Source organism: Apium graveolens, chromosome 10, assembly GCF_009905375.1.
Source record: "Apium graveolens cultivar Ventura chromosome 10, ASM990537v1, whole genome shotgun sequence".
Lineage (NCBI taxonomy): Eukaryota > Viridiplantae > Streptophyta > Magnoliopsida > Apiales > Apiaceae > Apium > Apium graveolens.
The window spans coordinates 110,100,449-110,112,511 of NC_133656.1; the positions used below are offsets into that span (position 1 = coordinate 110,100,449).

Consider the following 12,063-nt stretch of genomic DNA (forward strand, 5'->3'; position numbering starts at 1 on the left):
ATAGTGTCAAAGGATAATGCAGAAAAATCCATTACCAATGAAGCATAAAATTCAACATCTGTCGAATTGCAAAATGCTTCATCTGTCGGGAGACAATCTGCCTTATCCGTCGGGAGACAACCAGCCTCATCCGTTGGTACTCAAAATTCACCATCCGTCGGGTCATCAAAAGAAGCTGGAAGTCAGAATAGATCACCTACAGAAAGCTCTCCCTTCTCAAATCAAAGATCCATTAACTCAGGGGGAGTTTCTAATAATCAAAACTCAATCACACATCAAGACAACAATGAGGCCTCTTCATCTAGAGCTAATCTACCTCAACAAAGAAAATGGATAAAAGATCACCCCTTTGAGCTCATCATTGGTGATGAATCTTCTAGAGTTCAAACAAGGAGAGTAACTCAAGAAGAATGTATGTACATCAGCTTTCTTTCTAAGGAAGAACCAAAGAAGGTAGAAGAAGCCTTGTTGGATCCTGATTGGATTTTAGCTATGCAGGAGGAGCTAAACCAATTTGAGAGGAATAAGGTATGGAAGCTGGTTCCCAAGCCTAGAGGAAAGAATCCAATTGACACCAAATGGGTATTCAGAAACAAGATGGATGAAAATGGTATAGTACTCAAGAACAAAGCTAGATTGGTTGCTAGGGCTATTGTCAACAAGAAGGAATATATTTTGATGAAACATTTGCTCATGTTGCAAGACTTGAAGCCATCAGAATTTTCTTAGCCTATGCAGCCCATGCCAATTTCAAAGTCTATCAAATGGATGTCAAAAGTGCCTTTCTAAATGGAGATTTGGAGGAGGAAATCTATGTCAGTCGGCCTCCTGGTTTTGAAGATCCAAATTTTCCAGAATATGTCTACTACCTTTTGAAAGCACTTTATGGACTGAAGCAAGCACCTAGAGCCTGGTATGACACTTTATCAAAGTTCCGTTTGGAAAATCACTTCACAAGAGGTACTATAGATAAAACCTTATCCTTTAGAAATGTTAATGGCTCTAGTATACTTGTTCAAATTTATGTAGGTGACATTATTTTTGGCTCTGCAGATGAAAAAGTTTGTAAAAAGTTTGCCAAATTGATGCAGAGTAAGTATGAAATGAGTATGATGGGAGAACTAACTTACTTTCTTGGTTTACAAGTTAAGCAAGTTAGTGATGGAATATTCATCAGTCAAACTAAATACATTTTTGATCTTTTAAAGAAGTTTGATCTAATGGATTGCACATCTGCAAAAACTCCCATGGCCACTGCAACTAAGCTTGAATTAAATACTACTGAAAAGTTTGTGGATATTTCAAGTTATAGGGGCATGGTTGGCTCACTTCTGTACTTAATAGCCAGTAGGCCAGATATAATATTTGCTACATGTTTGTGTGCTAGATTTTAGGCTGATCCTAGAGAATCTCACTTAGTAGCTATTAAGAGAATTTTCAGATATCTCAAGGGAACACCAAAACTTGGCATTTGGTACCCTAGAGATTTTGGTTTTAATCTAACTGGCTATTCAGATGCAGATTATGCAGGTTGCAGAATTGATAGATAAGTACAACAGGAACTTGTCAATTTCTAGGAAACAACCTTGTGTCCTGGTTCAGTAAAAAGCGAAATTCAGTTTCTAATTCTACAGCTGAAGCTGAATATATTGATGCTGGCAGTTGCTGTGCATAGATTTTGTGGATGAAAAATCAATTGCTAGACTATGGTCTGCAAGTTGAAAGGATTCCTATTTTCTATGATAATACAAGTGCAATTTCCATCACTGAAAATTTAGTGCAACATTCAAGAACAAAGCACATAGACATCAAGTACCACTTCATAAGGGAACATGTAATGAACGGTACTGTGGAACTATATTTTGTTCCAAGTGAAAAGCAGCTTGCCAATATATTTACCAAGCCACTGGATGAATCCACCTTTTCAAGGTTGGTAAGTGAGTTAGGTATGCTTAATTATTCTTAAATCTTTTCAGATAATTTGCAAGTTGTCATGCAGCCAGAAATTTAATTGATTTTACAGTCTAAGATGGAATTTTGGCTAAGTCAAAATTTACATCTCGACGAATGATCTTTATCCATCGAGTTTGATCATCCATCGGAATATCGTTTGTAAATGAAAATCAATTATTTTTCTGGAATATTTTATAACTCGATGGATAACAGTTTATCCTCATCCGTCGAATTGTCTTAATCTTAGCCGTTAATTTCCTGAACATTATCCATCGAGTATACTTACAGTTTGTAAGCATTACACGATGGATAATTGATGGTATTTTTACAGTGTATTTTTTAAACGACTAGTTTAGGCAATTTTCATTGGTTACTTCATTTTACTTTATTATTTTGATAGATATTTTTGAGATAGTATAAAAACTTATTTCATTTCCATTGCTTTTCTTTTATCATTCTCAAATCATCTGCTCTAAATTCTCTCTTTCTCAAAAGCAATTAGCATCTCTATCTCTGCAATTTTCACTCTCTAACAATGGCACCAGTAGTGAAAATCATGTCACAAACTGGATACATTTATGAGAAGAACAGCTTCACGACTCTAGTAAACAAGGGGATTCAACATTCAAGTGATTACCACAAAATGATGGATTTTGTGAAGAACAGCAAACTCAGCTATGCAATTCTAGAATCACCCACCATCTTCTGTGAGGTTGTTAAGGAGATGTGGACTACTGCTTCATACAACTCGACATATAAGACCATCACCATCACACTCACCATTAAAGGTAAGGAATTTTGTATTAATAGTGATGTTATCAAAGCATGTTTCAAGATTCCTGATAACACTATGACCTTACCACACACAGACATTGATATAGTTAATATGCTTAATTCCATAAACTATGCACTCTCTACTTCTAAGTTAAGTGACATTAGGAAATTGGGTCTTAGAAAGGAATGTAGTTTCATGTCTGATGTAATGACCAAGGTCTTTTCTTGTAAAATCAGTAATTTTGATTCTGTCAATATTTTCATGCTTAACATGCTTTACATGCTAGTTACAGTTAATCTCTTCAATTTTAGTGACCTTATTTTGTTTGAGTTGGGATTTAAATTAGGAGAGTTAAATAAGAGAGCTAAAAATATTTATTATGCTAGATTTTTCATGATGTTAGCTAACCACCTCTCTAAGGAAATTGTACTTGAGAACCCAAACAACAAATTAGATTGTTAGGTTCAAGAGAGAAGAATTATTGCAGATTTGAACAGGGAAAATCATCATAGAGAGGTGCCACTCTTCTATTTCCCTGTAATGGAAGCACCTCAGGTAAGTGAGGTAAGTTCATCTGTCTCCACTATTCCAATCTCACAAAGTTCTTTGCAATCAAGTGTAGATATGGCAACTGTGTCAATGACCCAACAGTTGCCTACCCAAGCTGCCAAATCCAAAGTTTCCAAATCCAAGTCAAAGAAAGCCCCCTCTGGTATCTCTCAAAAGATGCCAGTTGCAAAATCCACCAAAACCAAAGAGGAGAGTGTGAAGGTGGGTAAGATAGGTGAGGGACAGGGTGAACATAAAAGAAACCCTAAGAATAAGGATGGAGAGTTGAGTGGTTCCCAGCCTAGCCACACTACAGTTTCCCAACAAACTGCAGTGATTAATAAGGACAAAAGCTCATTTCTAGTTGTATCCTCCCAAAAGGATGTGACTATTGAACAAATCTCTCAACCAAGAGAATGGGCCAAAAGGGTAAGGGAAACTAGCTCACCCCAAACTTATGCCAGAAAGAAGAAATCAAAAACCCTTGGGGATGCACAGGGTTCAGACACTGTGCAAACTGGTGCTAAAGACACAGTCATTGCACCTTCACAAATTCAGCTAGATGTGGCTCCAATAAATGTGGAGTCATAGCCAAAATCATTAGTTATAGAAGCACCTCAAACACCAAATTCTCCCACAAACTCTCTGGATGTGGACATGATCAACACATCAATTGCCGATTCCCCTTCTTTAACTTTATTGGGGAAGCCAAAATCTAGTGCAAGTGAGCATCATCTTTTGGATGCTTTGTTGGCTCACTTGCCATTTTTTTCAGGAATTGTTGAAACATTTGTGCCCAAAATCTCATCAATCAACACAGAGTCCATAATAGTTTCAATTCCAAGTTCATTCATTTCTACTCTCTCGATGGATATTGCTCATTCGTCGAGTAGTGATTGTATCCTTCCGGATAAGCTTAACAGCATTTATCCGTCGGATAGTCAAACTGCTAACCTGATGGATATTCCTCATCTTTCGGGTGTCTCTGCACAACTTCAAATTTCATCCATTATCTCTAGTGCAGAAGACTTAATGGTTGTACAGTCACTCTTAGGATTGAGGGAAGAGAGTGTCATAAGTGAGAGTCTGGGTTGCTCCAAGGAAAAAGGAGAGGAAAAGAGTGAAATATGCAATCCATTTCTTCGGGATTGGCAAAAGAGAGTGAGAGGAGTCCCACCTTGGATGGTGAAGGTGAGGGTGTGTGGGTGGGGAGACAGGGTGAGACCCTGATGCAACAAAAGAGAGAATAAGAGAGAAATGCAGGTACAGGAGCTATAAGGATGGATGTCATTACTAGTGAGTTAATGAATGTCCAGGATGCAGACAGGGAGGGACTATCTCAGCAACCTCAAGTTGTTATAGATTCCACCTCCCTTGATGCTGAGACATTTACTCACCCTGTTCCAGCTTATCAACTTCTAGCTGAATAGGGCAATGACAATGCAGAAAGGATGCTCAATTTGGTGCATACCCTCTACAACTGGTGATGTTGATTATGAGACTGGTGGTTCAGCAAATTTCTTTGGGGATGAAGGTGAAGATAGTGAAGAAGAGCCATTGGACAAAGGGGGAGAAGTAGGTTCCAGTTCAAGATCAGGCATGCCATCATGGGCATTTTCAAAACATTGTGATGAACACTACTTCAAGACAACCCTGATCCAACTCATAAATCAGATAAATTCTGCATTTCAAACCAGTACAAATGCCAACACCAAGAAGCTCCTTCAAGCACATCTTGCTTATCTGCAACTATAAAAAATTCAAGGCTTCCAAACATGCTAGAGATGATAACACCATCAAGGGTGATATTGATGAGATGGAAAAAGCTATTTCTGACAAGATGGACTCTAAGCTTCCAGAAGCTACAATGTTTGACATCAAGAGACAACTCAGGAAAAATTCTGATCTTGCCACAAAGATAGATGCCTTGGATACAAGAATGTCATCTATGGAAGCATCTCTAACAGCCATTCATCTGCATCAAGCCCAACAGACAGACTTGCTTCAGAAACTAGTGGCTACTCAAACCTCCTCCTCTACTCAACTTGATGATAACAAAAAGGGGGAGAAAGGACCAAGTGAGGGGGAGAAACAACTTAACATTCAAATCAGTAAAGTAATTATGCCTACAATTGCTTTCACTAAGCCATCAGTAACAGACAATATTGATCTGATCAATGAAGCAGCAGCCAACTTAAGAGCAGCTGAAAAGGAGTAGTTGAAGCCAATCAACTGGGAGAAGATTGATGAGGACATTTAGAAAAAGTTTGGGCTAGGAAAGAAGCCAGGAAAATCAGTCATTCATCACTCTCAAGTCAGACAAATTTCTGTGAATGAAATGAGCATGAACTATCTGGAAAGGGGACAGCCATCCTGTATCAAATCTTCAAAGGCTGAAATAATTCTGAAGCCAAGGGTGAACTATCCAAAATCATCATTAAAGAACCCTTTGGATACAATGTATGAGACACCTAAGCCTGATGAGAAGAAACTGTTATCAAGGTCAATTGCCTTCTACAAGGATCCAGTTGATTCAGCTTTAAAAAGGAGGATTGCTAAAGTTTTCAGGAATGGGAAAGAAATTTGTGTGGTGGCTGGACATCCTCAATTTGCTCAAGCAAAGAAAGAAGAAAAGGCAAGATTAAAGCAGGAAAAGAAGCAAGCTATTCTAGATGCTAAAAAGGCTAAACAAAAGAAAGAGCAAGCTGCTATCTTGGCCAAGCTACAATCTGTGAAACCAACACAACAAATTCCTGCTCAGCCATCTGAAATCACTAAATCTCAAGATCCAAAGAAGCAAGCTGAACCACAACAGAAGAAATCTCACAGATACAAGAAATTGGCCAAAAGAACCAAAAGGAAATTGAACTTTGTTGGTAAGGAATTGGAAGATCAGTTTCCCAAGGAATCCACTCCAACTACAGCTCAAGCATCAAAACCCTCTATGGTATTTGAAGATATTAAAGTGGTGGATCCTTATAGGAACATCCATGGTTAACCTATTGTGCCTAAGGATGAACCAATAGACTGGGAGAGCCTACCAATTCCTGACTTCCATCTGCCAATCCTTAACAAGCCAAAGAGAACAAAGTCAAGAGCAGTCAAGAAAGTGAAGTTGTCACCTCTCAAATCCAAATCTCTAGTCAAAGCTCAATCTAAAGTCAATAAGGGAGATTACATGTACTTGTGTGACATCAAGGAATTCTCTGATCTAAATCTCTATCTAGATGAACTAGAAGAAGTAGGAGGGATTGATGCATATAGAAATCTACCTGAAAGGTTAGTTTTCAAGTACAAGGGAGGAAAGGAGATTCAATGGCCACTTCACAGGATCCTTCAAGAAAGCCAAGCTGAACTGATAAAGGTTTATTCATCTTTCAAGAAGAACTTTGGGTTCAATGTAACTGCAAGAAGACCGGTTCTAAAGAAGATTGAAAAACTGAGGAGTATTAGAGCTAAAGATACACTCCCAAAGACTCTAATTATTCCTTACACAGGGAAAAGAGTGCATCTAAGGCCCTACTGGCTGATGAAGTTCATGGATGATAAAGGAGTTAGAAGATTTTTCAGATTAGAAGACCAATTGAGCATCTCTAGCAATGAGACTCTTTTGGAGATGCAAGAAAAGCAGAATTTGATGAACTGGAATTCCACAGACAGCTCCAAAATCAGATAGAAGAAAACAACAGAAAGCTTGGAAAGAGATCCAGACCTTCAAGGAACTAGATAAATCTGCTTAGGCTAGAGGAGCACCTTGAAAATGAATGTAAGCTAAACTTTGTACATTTTTTTAATAGAAGCACTTTACAGTTTATCTACTTGCTTTCAAAGTTGTATTTTTAGGGTGTTTTGTTATCGTCAAGTTTCTCTTAATTTATGGCTATAATTCCAGTAGACATAAATTGGGGGAGATTGTTGTGTATATGTTGTGTACTTGATGATTTCATTAACAAAGCACCTTGGTAGATTTTACTTAGTGAAAAATGTAGCACTCGACGGATAAGGGTTATAGTCCCGACGGATGACTCAATATAGTCCCGACGGATGATAATTTATTATCCATCGAGTGAGTAGCTTATGTAACAATAAGTCTGTAGCACATTTCTGCATACACATTGTATAGATTCTGTAAGTAGTACTTAAGTCATGTTGACTTTAACTAGATATGCAGAATATGTTGATTAATTGTACATAGATGATGTCTTGTAATTCTGCATAAATGAAATGAAGTCAAGTGCTAGATTGCTACCCGACGGATAAACAACAATACCATTCGACGGATGATCAACAAGACAACCCAATGGATGATCATGAACTCGACGGATGATCATGAACCCGACGGATAAAGAATTCAAACATCTGTTGACAGTGTAACTATAGAAAATATTATTTTTAATATAATTAAAAATAAATTAAAATAAATTATGTATAATTACTTGAATTTGTTTGATATAAAAGTCTTATATAATAAAATGTTTTCTTCTATGTCTTTAATTTCCATATTATTTTATAAAAATGAAACTACAGACAATATTATTTTATTGAAATGAAACTGGACACTATTCGTTAATTTGTAAGATAGGGTCGGATAGACAAAAAATAATATATATTGTCATCCGAGCTAAAATTAATTTATATAGTTAATCCAAGATAAAAAAAAATCAAAAAATAATTAGACCAACTAAAAAATATATTTTTTTCATTAGGGTTAAAAAGTTTATATAATATATCTGAACTTAAATAAATTATATTAAAATTTGAATATAATTACGTGGATTTTCTCGATATAATGTGTTTTACGCTAAAACAAATTAATATATACAACTGAAGGATAAACTAAGAGTAAAATTGAATTAAAGATGATTCCCCTATTGATAATGTTGAAAGTATTAAAATAAAATAACTAATAAAATATAACAAATTTAAATAATAGAATATTAACATAAAAAATATAATTACAGTTATTTAACACAACCGTGGATCACAAGGGTTATTGGCTAGTATATTTTAAAAGTGAACATAATTTTAACACAATTTTAAAAATTTATTATTTTGAGTGAATATATTTAATACAAAGACTATTTTTAAGAAAAAATAGGTTAGTTATTAAGATTTCAGCGTGAAGATTACAAAATTATTTTTATATGAATGATACAAGTAACTATGATAGAAAAGCACAGTTGTAATCATACGAACAAAACTAAATATACACAAATATTAGATCGAAAGATATACGTGATATAATGCTGAAAGTTTTAAGCGTATATGAATGTAAAAAATGTTGAACTTTAATGTATATAAGAAAAACAGTTGAGCAAATTTGTGGCGTCATTAATCTTATGACACGTACTCCTCGGAGATTATTAATCCCTCAATACGAAAATTTCATGGTGGCAAGCACAAATCATTTGTATGCGAATTTTATAAGAAACTATTATAAGAAAGCATAGTTGTCATCATATGACTGAAACAAATCGTACACAAATATTAGATCGAAAGATATATGTAATATAATGCTAAAAGTTTTAAACGTATTTATATATAACAAATATTGAACTTTCATGTATATAAGCAGTTTAGCAAATTTGTAGGATTATTAATCATACGACACAAACTCATCACAGATAATTAGTCTTATAATACATATTTTCGCCAAGATCAATAATCATGTAACTTATTTATCACACAGTTTATTCATATTTTAAACAATCTCGTGCCTTACCCGGATTAAAGAGCTAGTATGACTAATTTAACAAATATGACTAATATGATGACGACGTTGGCCAAAATTTTACCTAAGAGGACTATCTCATGGAGAGCAATTTATTTTTACACAATCTCTAAAATTATATATATAGTATGCCACCTAGATTTTTGGATTTTTTTGCTCTTTAAGTAAAACATCGTCATATTGTAAAAAAGGAGTGAAAATTTGGCATTTTAAAATAATTTTAAGAATATTTTCTCAGTTTTTAATAATCAAGTTTTGACTTTATATCAATTCTAAAGGTAGTGATACAATTTTTGTTTTGTAATTGTCGTGTTCGGTGTATAGTATCTGAATTGTATCAATTCTAATAATTGATAATATCCCGGGGAGAGTGATTTGGCCCATAGAAGCGAGGATCTGGAAGAAAGGGATGATACAGGGAAAATTTAATCTTCTATCACGTCTCACCTTATCTTATAGGTCATCTATATTTTTTAATTTAATCGGATTTTTTTAGAGTCATGTTTAGTTTAATATATATAATATTTCAAACTTTATGATTGTCTTGTTTGTCGAGTAATGTTAGATATTCAAATAAATTTTAAAAGTGTCTATTAAATGATGTGTCATAACACATGTTAAATTTTAATTTGGGCTACGTGATCTCGTATTATTATTAAGAAACTTACTATATATATTCACAACCTAACATTTACAAATAGGTTAATATAATTTATATTTTGTGATATAAGTATGTTAATCAGTCGGTTAATATAAACCATCAAGGAAAAGGTATATTCAAAATAAGGGAAGTGATCAAAATAAATAGGATTGGTGAATATTTTATTTCAAAAAATGATTTTTCTTATAAGAAATGCTAATATCCGAAAAATAAGGTAAGTAGAAATAAATCAAGTAACCTTTTAATCTAGAGATCATCTGGTTCCATTTCAATTTAAATTTTCTCTATCATGAATAAAATATTAAAACATACGCTGTGAGAATGAGAAATGCTAGTTTTCCAAAAATCATTGCCGAAACGATTCCTGAATGATGAGTTGTCATTGTGATATTGGAAGTTTACTTATAAATGAGGTGGACCCCTCGTATATTAATATAAATCCCAAAAATGAAAAGATGACACGTGTCATTTTAAAAAAATCTCAAATTTCTTTTAATATGTAACATTGCTCTTGAGAAATATAACACATGTACATTCACACATATTTTGTAAGATTTCTTTAACAATGAATTTATTCTTTGAAATCTTTTTATCCGTATACAAGATTCCTTAAATTACAAATAAATTTAAATAATAAATGTAAGAGATTTGTGTGATATCATTCTTTTAAGACTAATATCTTACTGCATAAGACAAGTATACAATATGACTATAAAAAGAACTCAATGAACAAGAACATTACACACATCAAAGAAGAAAGACCATCACATTACACATATAAAAGGCAAAATCTCAGATACAATGGCTGTGAAGAACATCGCTTCTGTAACTACAACCATATTCATTGCCTTCTTTTTCATTGCTTTGACTATCAATACCGGTAAAATTATCTTCCTTATGTTAAACATAGCCTTAATGCAATATATGGACATATAGACATCTATAATATATTACTAACATGTACGAATTATGTGTTACAGACTGTGTAGGTGCAACATGGTTGGTTGATGAGGGGCCATGTACAACTTCTTCTGATTGTAATGCTCATTGCAAGAGCATCGATTATCCGCAGGGCGGGATTTGTAAGGCGCCTAGTGCAGGATCTCCTCTTCACTGCTACTGCATTAGCAGCTTCTCTCCATAACTAGCTTTTTCTTATCGAATAAGATAGGATAAATTTAGAAGAGTTATATGTATGATGTTCATTTTTGGTCTGGTATCCTACTATTGCAATTAGTTTTTAATGCATTGTACTTGATTTTATCAGAAGATCTTCCTTACAGATCCATACAAAAGTTTTTTTTATTACTAGTAAAAGATTAAACTCTTTGATTTTATGGGCAAGGTTCTGAGTAAGAACTACAGTGTGCTCTTAAATCTTAATATGAAATAATCAATGATATTGATTCAACCTAACTCATTCATCCATCACCATCATTAACAAGCCCAGCTTCACAGATCGAAGCGAAAAATAAGAATTGAGTATGGCCTAGAGGCACAACCGATGCCCCCTCTTCATTTACTCGAAAATGTGATGCATTAAAATATATCATACAATACAAAAAAAGAAAGTGAAGATCATAGCAAAATCCTATTAAATAACGTAATATAATTCAAAAACTACAAAAAATAATTTTGTTTTGCAAACATCTGTGCCAAACATTATTATGGAAAGAAAAACATCTAAACTACTTGGATAACTTAAGAAGATTGAAGATTGATAGTCCACAGAGCTCTAAATGAACATATATTTACAGCAAGTCTTCACTTGGGAGGAGGGAAGAAGATGGCATCTGTAGTCCTTTTATTAATACAACTAAATTTGAATGTATTAATTAGTCTAACTCATTATTACATATATTTATTACTATTTCATCATTTAAAATAATTTATAACTATATATATTAGGAATATATTGTGAACTTGATGATAAATTGAACAAAACACCTTACTAGATTTAACAAAGTGTTTTTGTAGCTCTCGACGGATGTTTTACAATAGTCCTGACGGATGACCACTGAACATCCATCGAGAGTGTAGCTTATGTAATAATAAATCTTGTAGCACATTTTTGCAAACAACAATGTATTAGTTGAGTAGATGCTGTAGGATTCTTTAAGTCATGTTGACTACTAGATTGATATGTAGAATAGGGTGTCTAATTATAAATCTAAGATGTCTTGTAATTCTGTATAAGTGAAATAGAGTCAAGTGGAAAAAAGGCTCCCGGCGGATGATCTACAAAGGCTCCCAATAGATAATCAACAAGGCTCCCGATGGATGACCAACATAGTCCCGACGGATAATCATAATTCAAAAGAGCAGTTGACAGTGACAACACTGTCACATGCGTCGGGTGTTTGCAAATGGAATGTGGCAGCCTAATTGCAGGAT

The 12,063-nt window shown here is 34.3% G+C and overlaps 1 long non-coding RNA gene across 1 annotated transcript; it reads left to right on the plus strand.

The window, feature by feature from the left end:
- The first annotated feature begins 10,421 nt into the window (after positions 1 to 10,421).
- On the plus strand, positions 10,422 to 10,932 carry LOC141690200 (uncharacterized). Its single transcript, XR_012562686.1, has 2 exons — positions 10,422 to 10,549; positions 10,650 to 10,932. It is a non-coding gene; the product is annotated as an uncharacterized LOC141690200 (long non-coding RNA).
- Positions 10,933 to 12,063: the final 1,131 nt, after the last annotated feature.